Source organism: Spermophilus citellus (assembly GCF_964194105.1).
Source record: "Spermophilus citellus genome assembly, chromosome: 7".
Taxonomy (NCBI): Eukaryota; Metazoa; Chordata; class Mammalia; order Rodentia; family Sciuridae; genus Spermophilus; species Spermophilus citellus.
The window spans coordinates 55,972,047-55,984,131 of record NC_138188.1 but is presented as its reverse complement, the minus strand read 5'-3'; the positions used below and the strand labels follow the sequence as shown (position 1 = coordinate 55,984,131).

General features: G+C 34.3%; 1 protein-coding gene across 3 annotated transcripts in view; it reads left to right on the top strand.

Annotated features, from left to right (window-relative positions):
- IFT80 (intraflagellar transport 80) overlaps positions 1-12,085 on the top strand; it is a 142,633-nt gene that overhangs the window by 59,615 nt on the left and 70,933 nt on the right. The window lies entirely within an intron of this gene.

Sequence of the window (12,085 nt, the reverse complement as noted above, 5' to 3'; positions counted from 1 at the left end):
TAGGCAGTGAGACCCTGTCTCAAAAAATAAAAAATAAAAAAGACTATGGATATAACTCAATGGTAGAAAGCCCTGGGTTTAATCCCTAATATCTCAAAAAAAAAAAAAAAAAGGTCACTTTTGAAAGTGTGGGAGAATTTTTACTCTTGATACTATTCCTTTCTTCTCATTGAAATCTAGGCAAACAACCAGGCTTAACAATATTTATCTATTGTTCTTGAAGAATGCCCCCAAACAGTGGCAGTTTGGGGTAAAAATAGTTTAGACTTGTTAATCAACTTTTCATCAGTATAAAAAATACTTGAGATAATCATGAAGAGAAAAGATTTATCTTGGCTTGTACTTGTGGAGGTTCCAGTCCAGGATTAATTGGCTCCATGTCTAAAAGAGCCTATGATATAGCAGCAGGAGTATGTGGTAGAGTAATCCACTCACCTCATCATCTAAGAAGCAAAAGAGAAAGGACTGGCTGGAGTCTGACAGTACCCTGCTGGGGATATGGTCCCAGTGACCAGAAGACCTCCCTAAGGACCTACCACAAGGCCCTACCACAAGGCCCTACCTTCTAAAGGTTCCACTATCTCCCTGTTAAAGGATCTAAGATCCAAATTATAGCAATAGGGCTTTTCCATACTATTTCTAAATATAAGCAAATCATATTATTGTTCCATGGCTCATTTTCTTCAAATGCAAAACAAGGTAGTTAGAACCTTTAGAGCTTTTTAAATGATGTATTAGTTTTCTGGTTACTTGTTTTTCATCACATAAAATTTTAGCCCTCTGCCTGGCTTTGGAAGCTCTCTGAAACCTGGTACCATTAAATCCATTCAGTCTTTTCCTCTCCAACTCTCTAATTTGTATGTGTGCTCAAATCAGGTTGAATACTGGCTCATGAATCTTGCCTGCCCCTAACATCCTCACTCTTTTTATCGCATATTCTCTCCTCTGTTTTATACTAAGTGGAATTCTTTCTGTTCTTTAAGACCTATCTCATGTTTGACTTTCTCATGCCTTCTATAGTCAATCTAAAGTTTATTTTCCAAACTTTCTCTCACCTTATGTCTCTTTATTTTTCCCTTAGCTATAATATCCGGATGTTAAATTATCTTATTACTTAAGGATATTTTTTGTTTTGGTTTTGGACTTAATGACCTGTACCTCAGGTTTTTTATTAATGATGCTGCTATAGAATTATGTGGTCTCATTTTCACAATGTATTTTGCACTTACGTTGTCCAGTTTAGTTTTACATATATTATTTTGACTCCCTAGTTTATAAGATTTTATAGCTTAAAGATTCCTTATTATCTATACAATATAGTCAATATTAAATTATTTGTTAATAAGTGAATTTAAATGATAATTTTAATTTGCCTGTTGATTAAAAATATTTTTAAATTTTTTTAAAGTTGCTGATAGACCTTTATTTTATTTATTTATATGTGGGGCTGAGAATCGAACCCAGTGCCTCCTCACACATGCCTGGCAAGTGCGCTACTGCTGAGCCCCATCCCCAGCCCTGATTAAAAATATTTTAAGGTTTTAGAAACTTGAGAGATTAAGTTAATAACAATTAAAAATTAACCTCACTAAGCACAATACCTTTTCTTATAATGTTAATAATTCTAGAAAAATAAACTGAATGAACTGTTATAAAAATTTTTAATACTTGAGACTTAACATTTTAAATGTATGTTCTTTTATTCAATAAGCATTAAATTCATACTATGAATCAGCCAGTGTCCTAGAAAATTGGGTTTAAAATATTTAAAAAAATAAAATGTAAAGATTTGTCCTCAAGTTGTTTCTCACCCTGCACAAAAGCCAACCCAGATTGGATTAAAGACCTATGATTTACACTAGAAACTTTGTAACCATTAAAATGTAGGATCAACACTTCACCATATAAGTGCTGATAACAGTTTCCTCAATAGGACTCCTGAACCTCAGGAAACAATACCAAGAATTAGTAAATGGGATGGCATCAAATAAGAAAGCTTCTGCACAGTAACAGAAACAGTTAATAGTATAAAGAGAGAACCTACAGAATGGGAGAAAATCTTTGCTAGCTATTTGTTTTAGTTAGCATTTTCACTGCTATGACAAAAAGACCTGGCAAGAATAATTATAAGAGGAAAAGTTTATTTGGGGATTCACGGTTTCAGAGGTCTCTGTCCATAGATGACTGACTCCATTACACTGGACCCAAGGTGAGGCAGAACATTGGGGCAGAAGGATGTGGTCAAGGAAAACAGTTCATTACATGGCACCAGGAAACAGAGAAAGAGAGCTTTTCTCACCAAGAACAAAATATAAACCCCAAAGGCATGCTCATGAACCATCTCTTCAGTTATACTGTATCTGTCTACAGTTACCACCAAATTAATCCCTATCAGGGGATTAACGCACTGACTCTCATAACCCAGTCATTTCACCTCAGAACTTTCTTGCATTGCCTCACATATGAGCTTTTGGGGACACCTCATATCTAAACCATAACATTATTCGGACAGAGGATATCCAGAGTATATAAAGAAATCAAAAAAACTTAGCACTGAAAAAACAAATAACCCAATTAATAAATGGGCAAATGAAATAAACAGATACTTCACAAGCAAAGAAATACAAATGCCTTCTTTTTATTTCAGTAGATAAAAAAGTATAAACAAAAATAAATAAAAGGAACATCATGAATGCTATAAAAATTAAACTGGGAAAGTGAGACAACAATTTTTAGGTATAATCAAGGATTATAAAAACAACTGTACAAAATAAATATACACTTCTGGGTGGTTAGCATAATAAATTATGGTACAGTGAATTACTTGTAGAATAAAAATTAGAGCCATAGTACCATACTTTTTTCTTCGGTTCCATAATAAATTTTGTTTTTATCTTTGATTTTTAAGAAATGCATTATTCAAATTAACATAGTTATATATAAGTAAATATCCAGAACATATTAATGAGTTTTATTATGTTAATAGAATTCAAGAGAAAAGATCTGAATATATAATTACCTTTGGTGTCTTCTTAATAAATTGACATTGTTGCTTTTATTTATCAGCAGGTGGTGCTATTGCTTGTGTAATAGAAAACTTCTTGATTCTCATTTTCTCTTTGAATATCCATTCATTATAAAAAAAGACTTACCTCTGTTTATTCATTTTTCCATTCAATTAAAATAATTGCAATAATTTATCATCTACAGTAACTGGTCTTACTGCCATATGTAACTTTTCATTATCAAGTAACATAATTTAAGGCACTCTGTAATTTGCTAATTACATATGAGACAGAATATTCTTCTTTTATTTTAATATTTATTTTTTAGTTTTCGGTGGACACAACATCTTTATTTTATTTTTATGTGGTGCTGAGGATCGAACCCAGCGCCCTGCACATGCCAGGTGAGCGCACTACCGCTTGAGCCACATCCCCAGCCCCCAGAATATTCTTCTTAAAAATCAGTTAGTTGTGGCTTAGTGGTAGAGCACTTGCCTAGCACATGTGAGGCACTGGGTTTGATCCTTAGTACCACATAAATCTAACTAAAGTTATTGTGTCTATCTATAACTAAAAATAAAAAATAAAAAAATCAATTAATATCCCTCAAAGAAAGGCATCTGTTTTCTCTTTGACTTAAACTTAAATTTTGAACATGCAATTTTATGAATTATTGAACTTGGCCAAAGATTGTGCCTTTGAGAATCCTTTCAATGTAAGGAATATAATTACACAGGGTAGTGAAGAGAAGAATGTGGGGCTGGGATGTGGCTCAAGTGGTAGTGCACTCGCCTAGCATATGTGAGGCACTGGGTTTGATTCTCAGCACCACATAGAAACAAAATAAAGATATTGTGTTCACCTAAAAAAATAAATAAATAAATAATAAAAAAAGAGAGAATAATGTGGTTGACATGGAGGAGTCAGTTATTATGGTCATTGTTTTTAATTTAAATATTTATTTCCCTTCTTGGAAATACTTGCATGCATAAATAATTTAATACAGAAGGAAAAAAACCTGATGTCTTTCCTTAAAGGGATGTATCATTCGTTGATACTTTATAGAAACTTTATAGAAATCGTCTCAATTTTTGTTCTTTATATTGTGCATATTCAGTTGCTTTTTTATTTTTAAATTAAATTAAATTTTATTATTTTGTTTTAATTTTTAATTTTATTTTAATGTAGGAATAGCATTTTGTAGAACTTTGGAGTCAACTCCAGTGGTGAATTTACAAAGTGGAAGTGTTCTTCTGGACCTTTAATTCCTCATTGTGTTAATCAGCTCTTCATTGCTGTGGCCAAAATATCTGATGCAAACAACTTGGAGGAGCATAGGTTTAATTTTAGCTCACAGTTTCAGAGGTTTCAGTTCATCCTTAGCTGGCTCCATTGCTTTGGGCCTGAGGTGAGACAATTAATTATATTGAAAGGGCATGGCAGAGAAAAGCTGCTCAGCTCATGGCAGTTGGAAAGCTGAGGGAGGGAGGGAGAGAGGGAGGGAAGGAGGGAGAGACAGAGAGGAAGGGGCCAGGCACATGATATAGTCCTTAAGGGCATGCCCCTAGTGACCTAGTATGCTCCATCTGCTTACAGTTTCCACTTCCTCCCAGTTGTACATTCAAATTATTAATCCATCAAATGGTTTAATCCGTCAGTGAGGTTAGAGCCAGTCACTTCCCAAAAGCACCACTTCTGGACATTGCTGTCTTAGGAACATTCCAGAAGGGACATACATAAGCTTTTGGGGGACATTCTCGATCTAAACCACAATATTTACCTACAATAAATTGTTAGGGCTCAATGATCTCTTCTTTCAACTCTGCAATTCTGATGCCTTTTTCAGAGACACTGAGCATACTTGTTCTTTCATAAGTATTAGTTTTTTGTGTGTATCTTTGCTTTTTAGTATAAGAGGCAACAATGTATTTGGTCTGCCAGAAATAGGAAAAACTCAAGTAGTGTTGGAGAAATGTGGCTGATCTTATGACTTCAGACTTTACATTTTATTGTAGTTTGTTACAAATAGAAGCAAAAATGGGAATTGGTTATAAGGTACAGGAAAAGATTCTAGATGTCATGGAAAGAATATAACTAATAGGCCCTAGGAACCAAAAAGTAGAGTGCTTATCTTTTGCCTTTTTGTGTATCTACATATCCAGGTCCTTTTTTTTTTTCTTTCCTTTGGGCTGACCTTTTTTCTCCTTTCAGTTTACATGCTGTAAACTGACATCATAAGTACCTATCCTCTATTGGAGAGAGCATACTGAGTCAAAAATCTTGGTTCCAATTTTAAATATCTCCAGGGAAGGGATCACTGGCACATCAGATTTGTTTAGGCATGTTGTAGTAGGTTCTATAAACAGGATAATGAAGACTTAAATAGGACTCATTGGTGAGGGCCAGGTCTTACTAAATGAAGGAAGAGACAGGAAGCAGCCAAACCAATAGGTTGCTATTGTTCAATCATTTTAGTCTAATTTACCCAAAATTTTTAGTTTAATCCTCAGAGATTTTCTTTTACATGAATACATTTCTGACTTTATAATGAAGATATGAGAAAGTTAAAATTACATTTTCATATTTCTATAAAACCAACTTTGCTAAAAACAAAGTATAAACCATAAAGTAAAGGAACTGTTGCCTTTATGGTATGAGTCCATCTTGCCCAGAATTGAGAAACTTAGTTAATAATATAAAGTTAGATTTCTGTTACAAAATTCATTTTTATTCTGTTTAAAATCAACACCTAACATGTAATGGGTATTCTGGAAATGTTATAGAATTTTTGTTCAGAGAAAATATATTGTTCTAGTTTTTAAAGAGTTATAATAGCCTAACATTTAGACTATTTATTAATGAAATTAATATACTTAGTAAATTTCGTGGTTGTTTTTGAGAAGATTAGTTTAAATATTTCTAAATTTCTTGACTTTTAATTCATTTTTATGTATTTTTTAATTTTAAAGTCAGGTTTTGTTAAAATGGTGGTTGAGCTTTTGGAAAGAAGGCTTGCTTTAGGAACACAGGCTTGCTTGTTCATTCATTCAGCACATATGTTATTCATTGGCTATTTAGAGAATAACTTCTATGTTTGTTTTCAATAGTACCTCACCCTCTACTTAGAGTACTAAAATGTAAACAGATGATTAAATAACAGTTGTTTAATAGTAAGGGTTATAATTGTTATGAAAAAAACGAGAAGAAATAGAATAATGATAAATGTTCAGATGTCTTTGTGCTTTGTTTTCATGGAATAAGTTGGTTAAGTAAACTTCTATATGGTTAGTTAAGTTAAAAATAAACAACTTTTTTTTTTTTTAATGACCAGAAATTCTTTCTTTCTTTTTTTTTTAAACCAGCATACACAAATTTGAATTTGCTTTATTATGATACTGGTACCTAAAAATCTGAGTCTGTTTAAAAGCAGAGAATTTTACTTTTTATAAATGTTTTCTTTCTTTTTTGCTGGTACTAGGGATTGAACCCAGGAGTGCTTAGCCACTGAGCTATAGCTCCAAAACCCCTTTTTATTTTATTATTTTGAGGCAGAATCTCATTAAGTTGTCTAGGCTATTGTTGAACTTGTGATTCTCCTGTCTTATATTTTCTATATAGTGTACATGCAGAAATCATGCAAAAGCTCCAGCAGCATGTACACATGGGAAAATCCACTTATGAGGTTTTTCCTCTGCCCACCATTTGGGGGACAAATGGTACAGCTTTTTCTTCTAATATTTTGCTTATATTTTTTCCTACTCATAGATAACTCATAAACCCAACTCCAATATTCACATTCTGATAAGTTGTTGCCAGGAATACCAATAATGTAAAAAGTTTTAAATCCCTTATTGTGTTTTAGTAAAATATATAATTTCCTTTTATTTTACTTACTTTTTTTTTTGTTTTTCTTTTTTTTTATTGATTGTTCAAAACATTACAGAGCTCATGATATATCATCGTTCATACATTTGTCTCAATTGGGTTTTGAACTCCCATTTTTACCCCAAATACAGATTGCAGAATCACATCTGTTACACACTCACATTTTTACATAATAGCATATTAGTGACTGTTGTATTCTGCTACCATTCCTATCTCCTACTATCCCCCCTCCCCTCCCCTCCCCTCCCCTCCCATCTTCCTGCTCTACCTCCTCTGCTGTTGTTCAATTCTCTCCCTTTTTTTTTCCTCCCCCTTGCCCCTCACAACCTCTTCTAATTTTGTGTATCATTGAAGGTCTCCTACCATTTCCATATGCTTTCCCTTCTCTCTCCCTTTCTGTCCCCCCATTCATCATTGTTTACTATTAGTCTTTTCCTCATGCTCTTCCTTCCTGTTCTGTTCTTAGTTGCTCTCTTTATATCAAAGAAGACATTGGCATTTGGTTTTTAGGGCTTGGCTAGCTTCACTTAGCATAATCTGCTCTAATGCCATCCATTTCCCTGCAAATTCCATGATTTTGTCATTTCTTAGTGCTGCATAATACTCCATTGTGTACAGATGCCACATTTTTTTTATCCATTCATCTATTGAAGGGCATCTAGGTTGATTCCACAGTCTAGCTATTGTGAATTGTGCCGCTATAATCATTGATGTGGCCGTATCCCTATAGTGCGCTCTTTTAAGGTCCTCAGGGAATAGTCCGAGAAGGGCGATAGCTGGGTCAAATGGTGGATCCATTCCCAGCTTTCCCAGGAATCTCCATACTGCTTTCCAAATTGGCCTCACCAATTTGCAGTCCCACCAGCAATGTATAAGTGTACCCTTTTCCCCACATCCTCGCCAACACTTATTGTTGTTTGACTTCATAATGGCTGCCAATCTTACTGAGATGGTATCTTAGGGTGGTTTTGATTTGCATTTCTCTGATTGCTAGAGATGGTGAGCATTTTTTCATGTACTTGTTGATTGATTGTATTTCCTCCTCTGAGAAGTGTCTGTTCAGGTCCTTGGCCCATTTGTTGATTGGGTTATTTGTTATCTTATTGTTTACTTTTTTGAGTTCTTTGTACATTCTGGATATTAGGGCTCTATCTGAGGTGTGAGGGGTAAAAATTTGTTCCCAGGATGTAGGCTCTCTATTTACCTCTTTTATTGTTTCTCTTGCTGAGAAAAAACTTTTTAGTTTGAGTAAGTCCCATTTGTTTATTCTTGTTATTAACTCTTGGGCTATGGGCGTCCTATTAAGGAATTTGGAGCCCGACCCCACAATATGTAGATCGGAGACAACTTTTTCTTCTATCAGCCACAGAGTCTCTGATTTGATATCAAGCTCCTTGATCCATTTTGAGTTAACTTTTGTGCATGGTGAGAGAAAGGGATTTAGTTTCATTTTGTTGCATATGGATTTCCAGTTTTCCCAGCACCATTTGTTGAAGATGCTATCTTTCCTCCATTGCATGTTTTTAGCCCCTTTATCAAATATAAGATAGTTGTAACTTTGTGGATTAGTCTCTGTGTCCTCTATTCTGTACCATTGGTCCACCTGCCTGTTTTGGTACCAGTACCATGCTGTTTTTGTTACTATTGCTTTGTAGTACAGTTTGAACTCTGGTATCGCTATACCTCCAGATTCACACTTCCTGCTTAGAATTGCTTTTGCTACTCTGGGTCTTTTGTTTTTCCATATGAATTTCATGATTGCTTTATCTATTTCTACAAGAAATGCCGTTGGGATTTTGATTGGCATCGCATTAAACCTGTAGAGAACTTTGGGTAATATCGCCATTTTGATGATGTTAGTTCTGCCTATCCATGAACAGGGTACATTTTTCCATCTTCTGAGATTTTCTATCTCTCTCTTTAGGGTTCTGTAGTTTTCATTGTATAAATCTTTCACCTCTTTTGTTAGGTTGATTCCCAAGTGTCTTATTTTCTTTGAGGATATTGTGAATGCAGTGGTTTTCCTTATTTCCATTTCAGAGGTTTTGCTGCTGATATACAGGAATGCCTTTGATTTATGCGTGTTGATTTTATAACCTGCCACTTTGCTGAATTCATTTATTAACTCTAGCAGCTTCTTTGTAGACCCTTTTGGGTCTGTTAAGTATATTATCATGTCATCCGCAAATAGTGATAATTTAATTTCTTCTTTTCCTATTTTTATGCCTTTAATTTCTTTTGTCTGTCTAATTGCTCTGGCTAGTACTTCGAGAACTAAATTGAATAGAAGTGGTGAAAGAGGGCATCCCTGTCTTGTTCCAGATTTTAGAGGGTATACCTTCAGTTTTTCTCCGTTTAGGATGATGCTAGCCTGAGGTTTAGCATATATAGCTTTTACAATGTTGAGGTAAGTTCCTGTTATCCCTAGTTTTTCTAGTGTTTTGAACATAAAGGGATGCTGTACTTTGTCAAATGCTTTTTCTGCATCTATCGAGATGATCATATGGTTCTTTTCTTTAAGCCTATTGATGTGGTGAATAGCATTTATTGATTTCCGTATATTGAACCAGCCTTGCATCCCAGGGATGAATCCTACTTCATCACGGTGCACAAGTTTTTTGATATGTTTTTGTATTCAATTCGCCAGAATTTTATTGAGAATTTTTGCATCCAGGTTCATTAGAGATATTGGTCTGTAGTTTTCTTTCTTTGAAGTGTCTTTGTCTGGTTTCGGGATCAGAGTGATGTTGGCCTCATAGAATGAATTTGGAAGAGCTCCTTCTTTTTCTATTTCTTGAAATAGCTTGAAAAGTATTGGTATTAATTCTTCTTTAAAGGTTTTGTAGAACTCTGCTGTATACCCATCCGGTCTTGGGCTTTTCTTGGTTGGTAGTCTTTTGATGGCTTCTTCTATTTCTTCCTTTGTTATTGGTCTGTTTAAATTGTGTGTGTCTTCCTGTCTCAATCTGGGCAGATCATATGCCTTAAGAAATTTATCGATATCTTCACTTTCTTCTATTTTATTGGAATATAAGGTTTCAAAATACTTTCTAATTATCTTCTGTATTTCTGTAGTGTCTGTTGTGATATTGCCTTTTTCATCCCGTATGTTAGTAATTTGAGTTCTCTCTCTTCTTCTCTTCGTTAGCATGGCTAAGGGCCTGTCTATCTTATTTATTTTTTCAAAGAACCAACTTTTAGTTTTATCAATTTTTTCAATTTTTTTTTTTGTTTCAATTTCGTTGATTTCTGCTCTAATTTTGATTATTTCTTGTCTTCTACTACATTTGCTGTTGTTTTGCTCTTCCTTTTCTAGGTTTTTGAGGTGTAGTGTGAGTTCATTTATTTGTTGGTTTTTTCTTTTTTTGAGGAAAGAACTCCAAGAAATGAATTGCCCTCTTAAAACTGCTTTCATTGTGTCCCATAGATTCCGGTATGTTGTGTCTGTATTATCATTTGTCTCTAAGAATTTTTTCATCTCCTCCTTTATGTCTTCTGTAACCCATTGATCATTCAGTAACATATTATTCATTTTCCATGTGATGTAGGATTTTTCCTTCCTTCTTTTATCATTGATTTCCAATTTCATTCCATTATGATCAGATATGGTGCATGGTATTATCTCCACGCCTTTATACTTACTAAGAGTTGCCTTATGGCATAATGTATGGTCTATCTTTGAGTAGGATCCATGTGCTGCTGAGAAGAATGTGTATCCACTTGATGATGGTTGATATATTCTATATATGTCGGTTAAGTCTAGGTTATTGATTGTGCTGTTGAGTTCTATAGTTTCTTTGTTCAGTTTTTGTCTAGAGGATCTGTCTAATGGCGAGAGCGGTGTGTTGAAGTCACCCATAATTATTGTTTTGTGGTCTGTTTGACTCTTGAACTTGAGGAGAGTTTGTTTTATGAACGTTGCAGCTCGATTGTTTGGTGCATACAAATTGATAATTGTTATGTCTTGTTGGTGGATGGTTCTTTTTAACAGTATATAGTGCCCTTCTTTATCCTTCTTGATTAACTTAGGTTTGAAGTTGATTTTATTCGATATGAGTATGGCCACTCCTGCTTGCTTCCGAGGGCCCTGTGAGTGGTATGATTTTTCCCAACCTTTTACCTTCAGCCTGTGTATGTCTTTTCCTATCATATGAGTCTCCTGAAGGCAGCATATTGTTGGATTTGTTTTTTTGATCCAGGTTACTAGCCTATGTCTCTTGATTGGTGAGTTTAGGCCATTAACATTTAAGGTTACAATTGAGATATGATTTGTACTTCCAGTCATGCTTCTTTATTTATTTATTTTAGTTTGGCTAGTTTTACTTTTTGGTTATTTTCCTCCCCCTTTACTGAGATACCTCCTGCTGTTAGTTTTGGGCACTATTTTTCAATTCCTCTTCTTGTAGTATTTTGCTCAAAATGCTTTGCAGTGCTGGTTTTCTTGCTACGAATTCTTTTAGCTTTTGTTTATCGTGAAAGATTTTAATTTCATTGTCAAATCTGAAGCTTAATTTTGCTGGGTACAGTATTCTTGGTTGGAATCCATTATTTTTCAGCGTTTGAAATACATTGTTCCAGGATCTTCTCGCTTTCAAAGTCTGAGATGAGAAATCAGTCGTTAACCTAATTGGTTTACCCCTGAATGTAATCTGCCTCCTTTCTCTCGTAGCTTTTAATATTCTCTCCTTGTTCTGTACGTTAGCTATCTTCATAATTATATGTCTTGCTGTTGGTCTATTATGGTTTTGAATGTTTGGGGTCCTGTAGGCTTCCAGGATTTGGCAATCCATTCCATCTTTCATCTCTGGGAAGTTTTCTAGAATTATTTCATTTAATATGCTGTCCATTCCTTTGGTTTGATTCTCTATGCCTTCTTCTATCCCTATGACTCTCAAATTTGGTTTTTTTATGACATCCCATATCTCTTGAATAGATTGCTCGTGGGATTTAAGCATCTTTTCTGTGTTGACTATATTCTTTTCAAGTTGATAAACCTTGTCTTCATTATCTGATGTTCTGTCTTTTACTTGATCAAGCCTATTTTTAATATTCTCGATTGAGTTTTTAATTTGGTTTATAGTTTCCTGCAATTCTAGGATTATTGTTTGATTTTTTTAATATCTCTATCTCCTCGTAGAGCTCGTTCTTTGCCATTTGAATTTGTTTGTTTAATTCATTTTCAAAATATACTTTTA